This window comes from Zootoca vivipara, chromosome 6 (genome assembly GCF_963506605.1).
Source record: "Zootoca vivipara chromosome 6, rZooViv1.1, whole genome shotgun sequence".
NCBI lineage: Eukaryota > Metazoa > Chordata > Lepidosauria > Squamata > Lacertidae > Zootoca > Zootoca vivipara.
Window position 1 is genome coordinate 23,182,381 of NC_083281.1, and position 17,045 is coordinate 23,199,425.

A 17,045-nucleotide genomic window follows, 5' to 3' on the forward strand; every position below is an offset into this window, starting at 1 on the left:
GAAAAAGATTTTTAGATTTTTAATAGATCGCTTTCATTTGTTGAGACAATAGTGTTACATTAGAGAAAAAAAGGGAGAAAGAGGTGGAGTGGGGAATGGTGGGTGGGGTGGGGTGGGGTGGCAATGCTTCTATTCTACTTGGTGTATGTGTGAGGTCTTGTGTCAGCGTCCCTTGTGTGGGTTCTCTTTACTATTCACTCGTATTTCTTCGGTGGTGGTGTTCAAAGTCTTTATAAACAACTTGGATGCAGGAATTGAAGAGATGGGAAATTCTTCATGTGCCCCCATGAGAGGTCCAGAGGGCTTCAACATGAGAAAAGGAGCTTATTCTATATTTGGCAAATACAGACACAGAACACAGTTTTTATTTGCCAGACTAGTTTATTGTGATCATGATCAAGAGAAGTTTAACCATATGCTATAATAATATCATGAGGAAGAGACCCCAAGCCCCACTTTTCTACTTTAGCTTATCTATCTCAGCATCCCATTCACCCTACACCAAATGCCAGATAAGGGACTCTGCAGTTTTCTCTGCACTCCCAACATCAGGCAAGCAACTTCCTCCCCCAATGCGGCTGCAAATCATGGATGTCAAAGGGGAAGAATTTGCTATCTTCTAATTACTCATGAAGGTTGGGCTGCTCTGATGGTGCTGGGGTATCATAGCATCGTATTTCCTTGATCTTGCCCAAAAACTCATTATCCGTTGATGGCTTTACCAGCGTACAAAAATCCTGTGTTGCACAGCCTTTGTAAACCTTAACAGAACGTTTACGGGCATCTAATAAAGAGAAAAAAAGCATAGTCATAAAAGTCCTTGGGTAGTACCAGGGTCACAGGGTGCAGAAGACAGAGAATGGGAACATTTTAATCATTATAAACTGTATTGTGCATATAGAACCATGTTAAAATCACCATCCTAATACCACACTGATATTTAAAACCCAGAAAAAGAAAAGTAAACCTTGTTCTTATGTAGCAGGGGCCTAACCCACATAGATATGGAATTCAAAACCCATGGCTGCTTTACCTTTTTCTTTAAGGCTCATTAAAATGCTCTCTCTCTCTCTCTCTCTCTCTCTCTCTCTCTCTCTCTCTCTCTCTCAGAAATTTAACAAACATATTTTTGTCTCTTTCTCGTACACACCAGAGACAGAAGCACACGGTCTCATCCAAATAAGGAAGGAAGGTAAAGGATCCCTGGACGGTTAAGTCCAGTCAAAGGTGACTACCTCTTTACTGGCAGGGGGTTCTGGCAGCAGCCCAGTCTCCCCCTGCCCGTCGAGCCCAAAGCGTGGAGCCCCGTGACGGGCCCCTTATGACCATTAAGGACACCCAGCAGCCAAGGCTGGCCCTACGGCCAGGCTGGGTGGCGCAGGTCGCCGGGCCGCCAGGGGGGTGCCGCGCTGCCGCGCCAGGCAGCCGCACTGAGAAACGGGGCAGGGGGGGGGCGCCAGAGGGATCATCGTACCACGGCGCCAGGGTGCCAGATATGCTTAAGACGGCCCTGCCAGCAGCGTTAGAAGCTGGAAACCAAAGAGGGGGAAAGAGAAACTAAAAAAGACTTCTCCCCTCCCTTTCCAGGAGATAACACCTGAAAAAGTATAGCAGAGAAGAGCTCAATAAAAAGAAAGCTTCTCTCCCCTTTCCAGCCCTTGCTGGAGCCTGGAGCCTGGAGCCCAGAGCCCCCCTGACAGTCCTCCTGTGACTGCTGGGGCCCCCAAAGCCCAGCACCCCAATGCAAAACACACAGCTGTGCCAAGGCAGAGAGAGAGAGAGAATCCTCAGCTCCATCGCCGTCCCAGTGGGGCACCCACAGCTGGCACGGAGCAGTGTACTGCACAATACACACACACACACACACACACACACACACACACACACACACACACAAAGAGAGTTTTGCACACAGAGAATGGTAAGATTATTACACAGCAACAAGGAGCCCAATACCCACATTAGCTAACCAAAGTAGCCCATCGACCCTCACAATTCCCCCTCTTGGTTCTCTATTTGGTCCACTTGTAGCACCCTACTGCCCCTAGTGACCTTTTCAGGATTGATCAGACCTGCTTCAGACCTGCTTCAGGATTGATCAGACCCTCTAAAGAGGAGGGTTTTACCCCTATATAAACACCAAGAGTATCATACCTCTCTGCCTGGCTTTCCTGACAGGTCTCCTCCCCTTTAGAGTTAGTTGAAGCGCAGGTTGGGTCCTGTTTTTGTTTTCCACTGCTCCACTGATGCCCCAGGAATTTCCCTTGGTGTGTGCTTTGAAGAAAATCCTCTTATCTTCGACTGAAGTAGTAGAAAAGAAAAGAAAAAATGTCCCCAAATTGTCCTGGTTCAAGCCCTGGTACATCTGAGTCACAGCACCAAATGATGTAAGCCAGAAAAAGGCTTATCTCCTGAGTTTACGCCAATAAAACTCAGAAATGAGAGGATTTTGGAGTCCAACGTTGTTTATTGCAATGCAATAGTTACAGTCAGATCGTTCCGCAAAACTGCAACCCTGCCTGGTGGTCCAGGCAGTGGTATTTAAAAACTTCAAACAAAGCATTTCAATTTCCACCAATCATATACATCATTACCTCATTCTATGTTTAATAATATTGCGCAATAAGCACTGACCATTTCCAGAACTTCTGGAAGTTCTGACTTCCACCGTGTTCTGTTACATTGTGTTAGTGTGCATGTTGGGAACCTGTGTTACGTGTAGCCATTTGCACCATGTAGCAACTTATGTTCTAGCTTTGAGCTGTATCTTTGTAATTCACATACTGTACTGTATTAGCTGTATTTCTGCACCAATGGTGGGGCAGCAACTTGCAAAATCATCAGTTTCATAAAGTAACAGGCTACCATAACTTCTCTGTTAGAAGCACACGCAATGCTTTACAGGGATACACATTATCACATTTATTGTGGCCCTTTGGACCACCACCACAAAGGGAGCTGTCATTTGTCCACAGCATGACTAAACAGCTATGATTGCAACAGGACACCATGACGGAAGCCAGAGCACACAGAAACGCCATTTAACTTGCCACTGCAGCTCAACAACTCTGGGCAACCCCCCCTCCCCTTTTTGTTGCAGTTTAAAAAATTAGGGGTTGTCTTATACATGGGGGCATGTTATACATGGAAAAATACAGTATTTATCTACTTGCACTGGCATGCTTTCAAACTGTTAGGTTGACAGGAGCTGGGACAGAGCTCACCCCCTTGCACGGATGCGAACCACTGACCTTCCAATCAGAAAGCCCAAGAGACTCAATGGTTTAGACCACAGTGCCACCTGCTCACATTATATACAAAGCTAAGTCTATTGGAATGCTAATATTTTTTTTGAGAAAGAAAACTCCCCTTCCTGAACACATACTATGTATTTTCTGGCAGGAAGCTACAGAGTGAATGAGAGAGCAGCGCACCTACCCACCCTAGCAAGCTGTGTCCACCTCCCACCTCTGACTCATACTTACACTTAGCTGTCACAAACTCGGCACACTGATTCTCTTCACCTCGACACATGACGGTCTCTGAGTCCTGACAATCTTCAAAGCTGGAAGCAGCACAGCCTGGGCACTCCAGACCATTGTGGGGCATGTATCTCTCTGCCAAAAGCAGTCGTTAGAGTCAACACATGAATCCAGACCATGTCCCTATTCCTAGGCTTCAGTTGTCTAATCCTATGAGAGGTTTACAGTGTTTCCAATGCATTCTGCTTCTGGAATCAATCGTGCATGCAATGCAGTTGAATTGTCTGGCAACCAGCTTATGAAGAAAAGGAAGCTGCTGTCCTGAGATAGAATGAAGAGACTCTACCCACACTAAGGGTGAATTTCACTATTGAGGGGGAGAGCTGGACTTACTACAGGTGGTGACAAAGAAACATCTTGGCATCAACATCTTGGCAAGATTCTTGCCAGCAGCCAGATTTCTAGACCTCACCTGCCTTGATGGTGTGTTTAAGGATGGGAAGAGATATGTTGAGCAGGTAGCAGGCTGTCCAGCCAGCCCTTAAAGGATGACCCTGAAGGGGTGACACCACTTTGACCACAAACTCCACCACACACAAACACACATTACTGCTGGGTTGTCAATGTGAAGAAGTTGAAATGGCTGCTCTTTATGTGTTACATATTATGCACTATATTCCATGATGTATTATTACTCATCACTTAATACTAGGAGTTATATTTATGAATATAATGTTATGTAGGTATATTGTGCTGTTTACTTTGTTACTATGTTGTAAACTGTCCTGTGACCTATTGATGAGGGGCAGTATATAAATTTTTCAAATAAAGAAATTTTATTTTCATGTTGTATTTATTCTATTTATATACCACTCAATATATAAAACAGTCCCTAAGTGATTAACAAATTAACACTGTGTGTGTGTGTGTGTGTGTGTGTGTGTGTGTGTGTGTGTGTGTTTAAATGACCCCTGGACAGTTAAGTCTAGTTGAATTTGCTCAAAAACACTGTTTACCTTTCCATCCCAGCAGTACCTATTTATCTACTTTCGCTGGTATGCTTTCTAACTGCTAGGTTAGCAAGAGCTGGGATAAAGCAACGGGAGCTCATCCAATCATGGGGATTTGAACTGTCGACCTTAGGGCTTGATCAGCAAGCCCAAGAGGCTCAGTGGTTTAGACCATAGTGCCACCCCACAGAGCAACACATTTTGAAACACAGTTAGAAAGCATACCAGCAAAAGTATCCAGGGCAGCTGTCTACCAGCTCCATCTGGTATGCTGTCTGAAAACCTACCTGCCAGAGGGGTGGTTATCTCCCACTTGGACTACTGCAAGACACCACAGTGGTACCTTGGTTCGCAACTGCTTTGGATTACAACCGTTTTGGAATACAACCACGTCAAATCCGGAAGTGTGTGTCCCTTTTTTGAATTACAACACATTTTTTTTATTACAACCAATTTTTTGGGGGGGAGGCCCCATTGGCGAAAGCGCGCCATGGGTTACAACCTGTTTTGGTTTACATCCGGACCTCCAGAACGGATTATGGTTGTAAACCAAGGTACCACTGTATGTGGGTCTGCGAGGTTGGTGACTGGGAGCAGCCACTGGAACCATACAACACTGGTCCTAAAGGATATACACTGGCTCCCAGTACATTTCTGGGCACAATTCAAAGTGTTGGTGCTGACCTTTAAGCCCTAAACAGCCACAACCCATAAGTAACTATACAATTTTTAGAAGACATCTGAAGGCAGTTCTGTATTGGGAAGTTTTTAATGTTTCATGCTTTATTATGTTTTTGTATAAGCTGGAAGCCACCATTTTTGGCTGGGACAACCCAGTCAGATGGGTGGGGTACAATTATTTATTTATTTATTTATTATTATTATTATTATTACTACTACTACAAACCCAAGGAGACATTGAAACTCATCATTGATTGAAATAGTCATTCTAATTACAGAGATCTACTGTTCCCAACAGCAAATTGGCGCTCTCACAGGTTGCCGTCTCCCACCCAAGAATAGGTGGAGCTGCACGCATCTGCTACCTGGTTCTCCTCCTTCCCACCAAGGAGTGCACTCAGACAATTCAACCCACACAAGATGCATCCCCTGCAAAAACCCTTGGCAGAGGGCACCCTCAACCCAATCCCTCAGCAGTGCTGCTTTTGCAGTTTTCTGGATGGCCACTAGTACCAACAGATGGTTCCCCTCTCTTCCTCCTCAGATCTGCCCAACAGGATAACACTCAGGGTCAGAATGGGAACAAGGAGGACATGTGTTCTTATCTCTCTCTCAAATCCCCCAATTTTTCCAGGGTGTTTTCTCCACATTCTCAGGGGGTCATCTGAAGCCCTTGATCAATCAGTGATTAACATAGGCTACCTGTTTTCTCCCATGCAAACTAGGAGAAAGAATCTTGGTCTAGAACAGTATCATTAGTCTATTCTATGGGTACCCAAGGCTGAAACCTGAAACCGAAATGACGTTCATTCTCAGGGGTATGTAGATTCAAAAGCATGCAGATATTTACCAGGTATGGTTTGGTTATTGCATAAATTCTCCTGACAGCAGTGGGTTCTACTGCGGTAAAACTTATATTTTACTGTAGTAAAGCTGATATCCGCTGGGATACATTTTTTACTGCATCCCCACCCTGTTCTTCCATTTGATAAATTACCTGTGTGAGAGACAAAGAAAGAAATAGGTACAATTCAAAAACAAAATTTTTCAAACCAACCCCCTAATGATTTAGTTACAGGTAGGTAGCCGTGTTGGTCTGACGTAGTCGAAACAAAATTTAAAAAATCCTTCCAGTAGCACCTTAGAGACCAACTAAGTTTGTCATTGGTATGAACTTTTGTGTGCATGCACACTTCTTCAGATACCAATGATTGAAATCTATATGATGCTTCCTAATATACATATTGATGCAACAGAGAAGTCAGATCAATGTTGCTGAGTGACAACAACTTTACCTAAAGAAAAGCGATGCCCAACCTGCTGATAACATAATAAACGATGTAAGGAGGGAGCTGTAGCCCAAGATAGGAAAAGAGGTGATAAGGGAACACCTAGCTATTTTAAGTCAATTCCAAACTCCAATGCCCGATGAGCTGCACCCAAGGGTACGAAAGGAGTTTGTAGATGTAATAAAAATACAATTAAGAATCACCTAGCATATTACACTCTTTGCTTAAAACAGGCGAGTTAGTCATGGGATGAAAGGTTGGGGCCCTGTGGCTATGGACTCTCTAGTCCAGTTTTCAAACTATGGCATGACAGAGTTAATTCATTCAAATCAAGATGCCCCAGAAACTTTAAATTCCTGTTTTATGGTTAAACTATAATATTATTTGTTGTTACAACATTGTTACAATATTTATTGCTAAAATACAGAAAAGAAAGTTGGTTTGTCCTCTCTATTGCTCCTACTTCATGAAGAGCCACAGCAGGTTGTATTATTTCCTGTTTTTTCCTTTCCCCTCTATTCGTCTCATTCCCTTGATCTCATTTCAATCTGGCTCTCACAAAATGAAAAATGTAATGGGAAAGAAGGATAAATTAATCTTGAAAATTTATTAACTGCTACTGGAGTGGGAGACCAAAGATGAGATGGTAAAGGCGACAATGACGAAGTGGGCCATAGATATTGGTTACAACACAGAATTGTCTGCATGGGAAAAGCTATGGGGGGGCATGAATTTCTCTGCCTGTTAGCTTATTAAGGAAAACCTACAAAAGATGATTTACTGTTGGTACTTTGCACCCAGAAAATTAGTGAAAATGTCTTTAAAAGGGGTCTAATTTATGTTTGAAGTGCCACGAGGTGGAGAGAACCCTGATTCATATGTGGTGGTCGTGTAAATCTGCTAGACAGTGTTGAGAAATGATTCACACACAAAAAAATCGAAAGAATAAGAGATACCCACAAAGGAAACTTGGCAGAACAAATTGATAGAATATATAGAATTGGTAATTGGTGTATCTGAAGAAGTGTTCATGCACACGAAAGCTCATACCAAAATAAAAACTTAGTTGGTCTTTAAGGTGCTACTGAAGACAAAGGTCCTGTTTGCTGACCATTATCACGTTAAGGGGAGAATCTCAGGTCAATGGTTGCCAAGGTAAGAGGGAGGGGTGTGAGGTGACAGGAGAAAGTGTCATTTTGCAGGAGGCTTGAGTTTTTGGCAAGAGGTGTGCTGGGAAGAAGAAGAAGAAGAAGAAGAAGAAGAAGAAGAAGAAGAAGAAGAAGAAGAAGAAGAAGAAGAAGAAGAAGAAAGCTCAGTCCTCCATGAGCTACTAGGGAGGCCAATACGCCATGATGGGGCTGGAAGTCACAGCCATCTTGGCTGCTGCATGGAGTGGCTGCAACCCAGAGATTGGGAGCCATAACTGACTGCTGCTTTGGATCCAAGCTTGCAATGTTAGACACTCTTGGGGCATAATGTTCTGCACCCACTCTATTTCAGACTTCCAGGTGTAAATATCTGTTAATAAACCATATTTCTTAAAGACACTAGCCTCTGCTGTGCCTCAATTTTCCCAATGGAAACACAACCCTGGAATCTCACACTACATGGATATTGGGGTGGCATGTGGCAGTATTTTAATGATTGGTTTCTCTATGTTTTTAGGGGTTCTTGTTTTTATCTGTAAGCCGCCATGAATCTCGTAAGGGGAGAAGGTGGTGTGTAAATAAATATACAATGGTAATAATAATTTTCTGCTACTCCATGTAGACTTCTAAATGTTGTGGAATGTGACTTTAAAGTAGAAAGCATGAGGAAGAAAATGCAGGTGTGTTATGGCAGCATGCACTATGCATGAAAGGGTTCTACACATTTTGGCAAGAGCATAGCTCTGTAGTCATTTTGCATTCACACACAAACATAATCTCCAGATAATCCAGGGCCCACACACTCAGTTTTGATTGGACAAGAAGGGCTCTATACTCACCTAAACCATCTTCATTAATATAATAATAGCAGCTGTTATCTTCATCACCACAGTCCTGATATAAATGACGTTCAGTATCAAAAAAATAGTAACACATCAGTTTTGAAACACCTGGGAGGATAGAGTAGGAAACACTCAGTGCCAGCAACATGAGTTTCTCATTCCTTGAGAAATGACATCTACGTACATTCACAGAGAGAAATCTGACCTTCATCTCAGCTCTTGGATTCAAACCACTATTACCAGACATGAGGAATCCTACTTATCTCAAGATCTACTTCCAATGGTGGGCCAGAGGCTGCATGTGTGTGTGTGTGTGTGTGTGTGTGTACGCACACACAATCTCGTCTATCTCTCTCTCACACAGACTGATACACAGACTGATACAGAGGCATATTCCCATTCACACAATTTCCCCCCACCTCAACACATGGCGATGAGAAGATTCAAACCTCCCTCTCACAGTCCCTTGACACTTCATCATATCTTCCCCCTCCTTACTTCCTAATTAGTGGTGTTGTTCTCAGTTCTTGCCATCACCAATCATTTGGGCAGTGGCATTTATTATTGGATTTCATGTACTATCAGACACTTCCATACACAGCCACATTATTGGTGCTCGTAAGTGTGCTACCAACAGCCCAACAAATAGCTGTTGGCTGGATGGGGAGGTTCTGGAGGTTCTGGGAAGAAAGGTGCACCAGGAGAGGCTTCCCCATCCACCGTCCTTCCCAAACACTGCCAATTACCAACACAGGGATGGCAGGTAGGCAACCTGTTACAGGCTGCATGAGGTCTTTGTGTAAAGTGTATCAGTCCCAAACTGGGTAGCCAGAACATCACAGGAAGCACAACAGTTTACCCTGAAGTCAAGCACCACCTGAGATACCTGTGTTTTATTCCACTCACTCCCCCTTTCTCAATTGGGTGTCACCAATCACTGCCTCAGGAAGAAAAAATCTGAAAGAAACTGGGAGTCCCATTGTTGAGCTGACCTGAAGAAACAGAAATACCCTCTACTAGTGTAACAGCCTCCTTTACAAAATTTGCTGCATCATCTGAATGTGAGGTTTGTATGAGGTGCATGTCCATGATGCATGTTGGACACATTTGTGCCCCATTCTATACTCCTAATACTCCACTCTTCTATTCACACTTGTTTTACTCTGAATGACAAGAAATAATGACTCACTGCCTTGTAGTTGAGTTCAGTTGTATGCAATTTAGAGCAGTCTCTTTATTCCGTTGGGCCACTGATTCCTTACTGCTGAAACTGAGTTGAGATTCTAGTCTGAGTTGAGACCCATAGTCTTCACTCTTTTCTAGCCCTCAGAACCATGCTCTCTTGGCTCCTTTAATCCACCTCTAACCCATTCAACTCAGCTCAGCTCCCAACTGAAAACCCCCCCATAAAAGCAGACCTCCTTTCCAGACTTCAAAATGAGACCTGTAACTAAGAACATGTAACTGAAGTTCTCCAAAATTTAGAGTTCGGATTCTCAGATCCTCCCATGCGTATCCATATTTTCTGATCCTTTTCTCTCCCAAAACCTATTTCAGTCTTCCCAATCTGACCCCTGCTAACCCCCTCCGAGATATGATTAAGAAAAAAACCCCTACTCACCAGAAGAAACTAGGACAGATAGTAAGCACATACTCAGGAAGGCCTTCATAATGCCAGAGCGATCAAAAGCCAAGGAGCACTTGGAACAAACCACCAGGTGAACTGTGGAAGAAAGGAGCTCACTTGGGGGAATTTATAGGCCAAGGAAAGGGGCCTGAGAGTTCCAGCTGGGAAGGAGTGGTGGGATATTATGGAAACAGAGGGCATGCTGTCCCAGAAATCCTGTTTTTTTTAAAATTAGAACACAAAGCTCCTTTTCCATATTGGATGCAATCATTTTTAGGACTTCTGTGGCAGCCAGCCAGAAGCCTCTTCCAGTCCAACTGCACCCTCATTGTTAGGCAACTGGAACTTTAAAGAAGTGAATTCCTTCCAGTCTGTCTCCAGCTCTGTTTTATCGCAATCCCTGTGGAGCAAACATATTCCCAACAAGGCAAAAAGTAATCATAGAATCATAGAGTTGGAAGAGACCACAAGGGCCATCTATCCAACCCCCTGCCAAGCAGGAAACACCATCAAAGCATTCCTGATAGATGGCTGTCAAGCCTCTGCTTAAAGACCTCCAAAGAAGGAGACTCCACCACACTCCTTGGTAGCAAAAAAGAAACCCTGTTGATCTCTCACAGTGGCTTCATATAGATGGATGGAGAAGATGGAGTACTTATATATCCCACAAGTGAGTACTCAGTGGTCCGAATACTTATCCCCCAACTAGACATTCTGGATACTGCCCAGGAGGAAGGAGTGGAACTACTGCATAACAGTGCTCCCAACTCCTCTAGACAGTCCAGCAGGATACCACAGTCAATGGCAGGAAAGAGCCAGGAAATAGCTTTCACCTCTGTCCCTAGCCCATTGGAGATCATCGATCAGCATGGTCAGTCCCATGATGGAATGAAAGCACATTTGATTTGAACATCTTTGTTTATGCTACAATACAGATAAGGAGAAGGAATTCACACCAAAACATCCTTTTATACTGAAATGCAGATCAGATCATCACAAAATATTAGCATTAGTAAAGATAGATAGAAAGATGATAGATAGATGGATAAACATACTATTTACTTTAGAAAAGGATTGTTTCTGACCATTTTTGTGAAAACTTTCAAATCACAGCATGAAAACTAATTTTTCTGGCAATGTTTGATTTAATACTTATCCTTTCCAAATCCACAAGATGTTCCTAAGACATTGTAGGCCTTAAATAATTATTATTTTGCTCAAGTTTACTAAATGACCTCTCTGCAGAAGCTATTGTTCCTGTAATTCCTTTCAATCAGGACTGGAATTGAAAGGTAGTATACAGGTTGAATTGTTCCAATAGGCATTCAACAGCATAATATCCACATCAGTTGAGTGTGTGACATTTTTCTTGAAATTTTTCTTGTGCGCCATTGTATTTTACATTCATATTTGCTCTATTATTGTAGGCTTGACCTTGACAATCACTGAGCATGTTTTTTTAATGTTCATTTAATGTTATCAAAGGAGCCATTTATTCCCTTCTTTTGTTGCTACAACCGGCAAACTTGAGAAATCTTTCTTGAATCTCATACTGCATGTATTTAAAAAGTACGTATCTCAAAAGAAATGCTGCTTGTTCAATATGGAAACAATCTGGTGTGGAATCTACTCTTACTGCAAAATAAATAAATACTGTAAATGAATAAGTGTAGGTGCATGACTACAGCATGGTCTGTGGGCATCCCTACTGTCAATGACTACTGGTCATGATGGCTTCATTCCCTACATTACGACTATTCTGCTGATGCCTTGTTTTTTGTGCTTTCCAACATACATTTGGTTAGGTGCTCTGAGAACACAATGCTGGACTAAATGGGCTTTTGGTCAGATCCAAAAGGATCCTCTTATGTCTCTGATTCTTGACTCCCACAGTGGGTCCCCAGAGTTCTGTCAAACAGTAATAATCTGCACTGGTTGCCTATCGTTTTCCCAGGAACAGACATTAAGAGCAATACTGCCTCCAATGATGGAGGTGGAATCCTGCCATTGGGGTTAGAAGTCAATGACTGCCTTATCCTCCATGAAATTTTCTAATCCTCAGTTATACACACACAAGTTGAAACATCAATATTTATTGTGAGACCAAATTTCACCGTCTAACTATTCACTGTGTGAAACGCCCATGTCTTTCAACACTCTTCAATTTTCTTGAATTCAGTTTCATTTGATGTCCAAGTTCTTGGCAGGGGGTTGGACTGGATGGCCCTTGTGGTCTCTTCCAACTCTATGATTCTATGATTCTAGTGCTATGACAGAAAGATGACTCTCTCTAGTCATGATTGCTACATTTCCTCCCCTAAGACCTGGCCTCTCAAATTTCAGTGACCAGTCGATCTCGATTGATGTGTTCAACATGTCTGCCATATGTCATGTGTCTGTATGTCTCACAAACTCAGTAAATCACACAGTTCAAGTTGGAATTAACTCTTTATTAGCAAAAAAATTGATCTTCACTGTGTGTCAGACCAATGAAGAACTCCCCACAACTACCGTATGTCTTCTTCTCTCCAGGGTTTTTCCCCAGCAGTCAGGGACTTCTGCATTTTTCATCCTTCTCCTGGTTCTTGTGGGGAGGAGGACAGGGAACTTGTCACAGCAGGAGAGGGAGACACCCATGACTCTTCAACAGCCAGACTCATCTTTGCCTTTTGACCTCCCTCCTCCCCCTTGCCAGCTTCAGCTTCTGATTATAGACTTCTTTCTGCCATAGAATCTCCCAGGTCACTAAGAAGCTATAGTACCCCTTCAGCTTCTGATACCTCCCCTTCCCAGTTTTCTCCCTCTGATTTATGTGGGAATGCAGGGGCTGCATTGGACCCCTAGGATACAGGTTATACACCCCTGGTACAGATTACAAAAGGGCATGTCTCTCATTTTTTTAGTTACAGGTAGGTAGCCATGTTGGTCTGACGTAGTCGAAACAAACAAACAAAAAAATCATTTCAGCAGCACCTTAGAGACCAACCAAGTTTGTCATTGGTATGAGCTTTCGCATGCGTGGTCTTCTGTTTACACTGTTTCAGTGTATCTGAAGAAGTGTGCATGCACACGAAAGCTCATAACAATGACAAACTTAGTTGGTCTCTAAGGTGCTGCTGGAAGGAATTTTCTCATTTTTTTGTCTCTTTTAGCTTCCCTTACTCAGGCAATTGAGCAACTTGGTGATTTTAGACAAAATTATGAAACCACATTTCTTTATCAAGTACATTATGAATCCACACTTCTTCAGCAGGTACACTGGGTGAGGCAATTAATATTTTGGCTGATGTTAGATTCCCCACGAGCTTCAGTTGGCCAGGGCTTACATCATCCTGCTGAACCAGGCTTTCTGTTGTCGCAATGACCAACCAGATGCCTATGCAAAGCCTAAAAGCAGGACTTGACAGCAACACCACTCTCTCCACTTGTGATTCCCAGCAACAGGCAGACAGTAGAATAACACTGAGAACCAGGGGGCTGTGGCCCCGGGTGTAAATTTCTGAGGGAGTACAACAAGGCATCCCCAACAAGGCATCCTTTATTGAGGCCACAGCTGCAGCAAGGCAAACAATGCCTGGGCTGGGCCTTCAGGGCCGGGCCGGTGGTGTCACCTCCTTCTCCTTGTGACCAGTGTAGGTATGCCTGCATGTGCCCCACCCCTGGGCTGTTGAAAGGGAGGGAGTGGGAGGAAGCAGAAGATCGGACAGCACTGCCAGAACCACGTACGTTGCCCAGAGTGCCTCACTGCAAGGAAAGGAGGGCAAGGTGGCACAGCGGTGTTCCTGACTGCCTTATCTCTGCTCCCTGGTGACTCCCTTGATAAGATGCAGATCAGCAAAGTGACTGACTGCTGCCCAGTCCACCGCGGGGGTGGGGGTGGGTGCAACAACTGCCATGCCCTGGGTATAGTGCTATTATGGTATAGTGCTATTAGAATTCTAGCAATTTGTGACACTGTGCTGAACCTTTTGTTCCTGGGTGCTGGCAAAGCGCTTCTTGTCGTGGCCTATACTTTGCGTGTTAAGACCCCCAAGACCTCCCCAAATAAAGACACAATTGCCACCGAATTTAGTTTAAGGTTATTGGCATAATTTTGGCCACAACTTTATTGATTACAGAATGTGAGTGGTTTGCTTAGGCATATCAGCCTAGCCACACTGAGGCAGCAAACGTTGACACTAAAATAAGCTGGCATAGCATTTCACAGAGACTTTCTTTTTAAGTTGATAATCCAGCACAAAGGCAGAACCTAGGTTGTAAGAATCTGGACTATATCAATCGTAATAGAAAACTGGAGGAGGTGAGAGGAGAGGGCATGGATATAAGAAACAAGACCACACCCTGCCCCCCCCCAAATCGATCCTGGGAACTATGGGAGAGATCACCACCACTCCCATGTTCCTGCTGGCAAGCAAAGGAGGCCATCTTAGGATTTGTGTTCATTGTTTCCAGTTTATGGTACTTGATTTTCAGTCCAGCAGAAAAAAAAGAGTTCCTTGAAAAACGCCATCTTTAATAGAGCTTACCTAGTAATTAATTCACATATCTACCAACATTACTACAATTCCACAAAGCAAAACTATAAAGCTTATCTCTTTCAACGTTAGAGGGCTAGGATCAGCAATCCAAAGAGCCCAAGTGAAGGCAGCCCTGCAAAGGGAACATCCAGACCGGTGCTATTTTTCTGGTGAAACAGGTACTGGAATGCACCATGAACACCTCCCTCATTCTCTGAGAATAGCAATGGCGCCCACCTGAGAGTTATGGTGAGTTCCAGCTGAAACTCTTGCAGGAGACACATCAATGCAAGAACCAAAACACTCAAACGATGCTGGATAGGCGAGCTGTAACGGATTGACATGGTTTTGAAATATTTATTCCTACCTGGCTGGAAAAGAGTTAATCCACCTCCAGCCTGACTGACATAACATTCTGGTGGTGGCGGGGCTGTTCCCAGTTTAAAAGGAGGGAGTAGCGGTTTTGTCAGTTGAGGAGAGGGGGAGGGAAGAGAGAGATGTGAAGAAGAAAGTTGAGAGGCCAGGATAGTGGGGATCTAGATGAGGTTCAGGAAGGCTCGATGTTAAGTGTTTGACAGAGATTACCTACAACCGAAATGTATCTTATAAACATATGAAACGTTAAATAAATAACTATGTTCTAAGATTAATAAAATTCTTCTCTTTTGTGCCAAGAAGTATCGTCATTATTTTTCCAGCAAGGTATCGGGACTCACAGAAGTGCTAACTCATTAGAGGACAAAACTTGCCTCAGGAAAGGAGGCAAAAGTTTGTGTTTTAGAGTAACACTGAGGAGGCTTAGAAAGATAACCTGGGGCGTCAACAAGTTGCCAGCGTGGAAAGGGGCAAACTTTTACAGTAAGGGGAGTCAGGCCGAGAGGGACCCTTTACTGGTGACAGGAGGTTATTCTATCAAACAGCCCAGAGTTTTTCTTTGATACCAGAGTTTTTCTTTGCCACGTGAGCTGGAAGGAGAGTCTCTTTACTTATAAACTCCCAAGAATAAAGTGGTTTATTTGGGAGGCGGCGGGAGAAGAGGGTGTGTGGCTTTACCTCTGGATTCCTGTGTCGCAGGAATCAATGCAAGAACCAAAACACTCAAAGGATGCTGGATACGGAGCAACTACACATTCCTGGCTCTGGGAAAATTCGAGGTTTTGCTGTCCTGATAAGCAAGCACTCACTGGTGTAGCAAGGGGGTGTGTTGGGGTGGGCCACCCCGGGTGCCACCCTGGAGGGGGGTGACACTTGGCACCCCCCCCCGTGACTCCCAAGCCGAACCCCACCGCCCGGTAAAAAGCCTCGCTTGGCACGGTGGCAGCTGGCTGGCTCGCTCATGGTGCCAGGATCCTCTGCTTGCAGCTGCAGCCACATGTAGAAGATCCTCCGTTCGCGGCTGCAGCCGCGAGCAGAGGATCCTGGTACCATCCGTATGACACTGGAGTGGCGCCGCCGGCAAAACACTACGTAGCACACATGTGCAGCGTCGCTACGTACGATGCATGCGTTATACGTAGCAATGCTGCACATGCGCACTATGTAGCGACGCCCTGCCCCCGGGTGCACGCCATATTTGCTGCTCCGGGTGCCTGAGCAGCTTCCTCCGCCACTTCAAGCACTGCCCTCTGAGTGCTGGTGGAAGTTTGGCAGTCCCAACAGGCAGATACCTCTTTGTTTGTGGTGTCATAGGCAGCCATCCAATCACCCCCACCTGTCTATATGCACCCAACTCAGCACAACAAGACTTTCTCTGGAAGATACTAACAGAATTAGAACAATTTTAAAAGAAGACAAACAAAAATAGGTGGCTACATCAATAACTGTAAACCAATCTGTGAACAAAATCTCCAACTCAAACTTGGCAGAAATATTAACTGAATGGGACCTGGTGGACATCTGGAGGGAAGCTGTAGGCATTTACACACTCCATGACGTGCTTCCCAGAGGGAAAGCAATCTGCAAAGATGAACTGCAAGGTAAATTAAAAGGCATTCATACTACCTGGTTTCAAGTAGCTCAGGCACATTCTTTCGCACTTTCTTTGGAGCAGAAGGGACAGGAGTTACGTACACTTACCTTGTTTAAATCCTTTTGCAGCAGTCTGGCATATGACCTGAGGGAGCTGCTTCCCTAATACACAGCAATCAAGTAGATCATGAAGCGGGGGATGCTAGAGGCCTTCAAACTGTATGGGAATCAGAATTAGACTACCCAAATGAATATCACAAATGGGAGGGTACCTGGATCACTTCCCTCCTTAAATGATCTCTGCTCACTTAAATTAGGCTACTCTCTCAAGGTCATCTTTCACTGGCTGTGGATGCCAGACAGGCTGACAAAAGATAAACCCTCCCTTTCCCCTTTATGTTGGAACAGTTGTGGAAAACTTGGTTCATTTATCCATGTGTGGTGAGAATGCTCCCATGTTAAAAACTGTTGAAATAGAGCA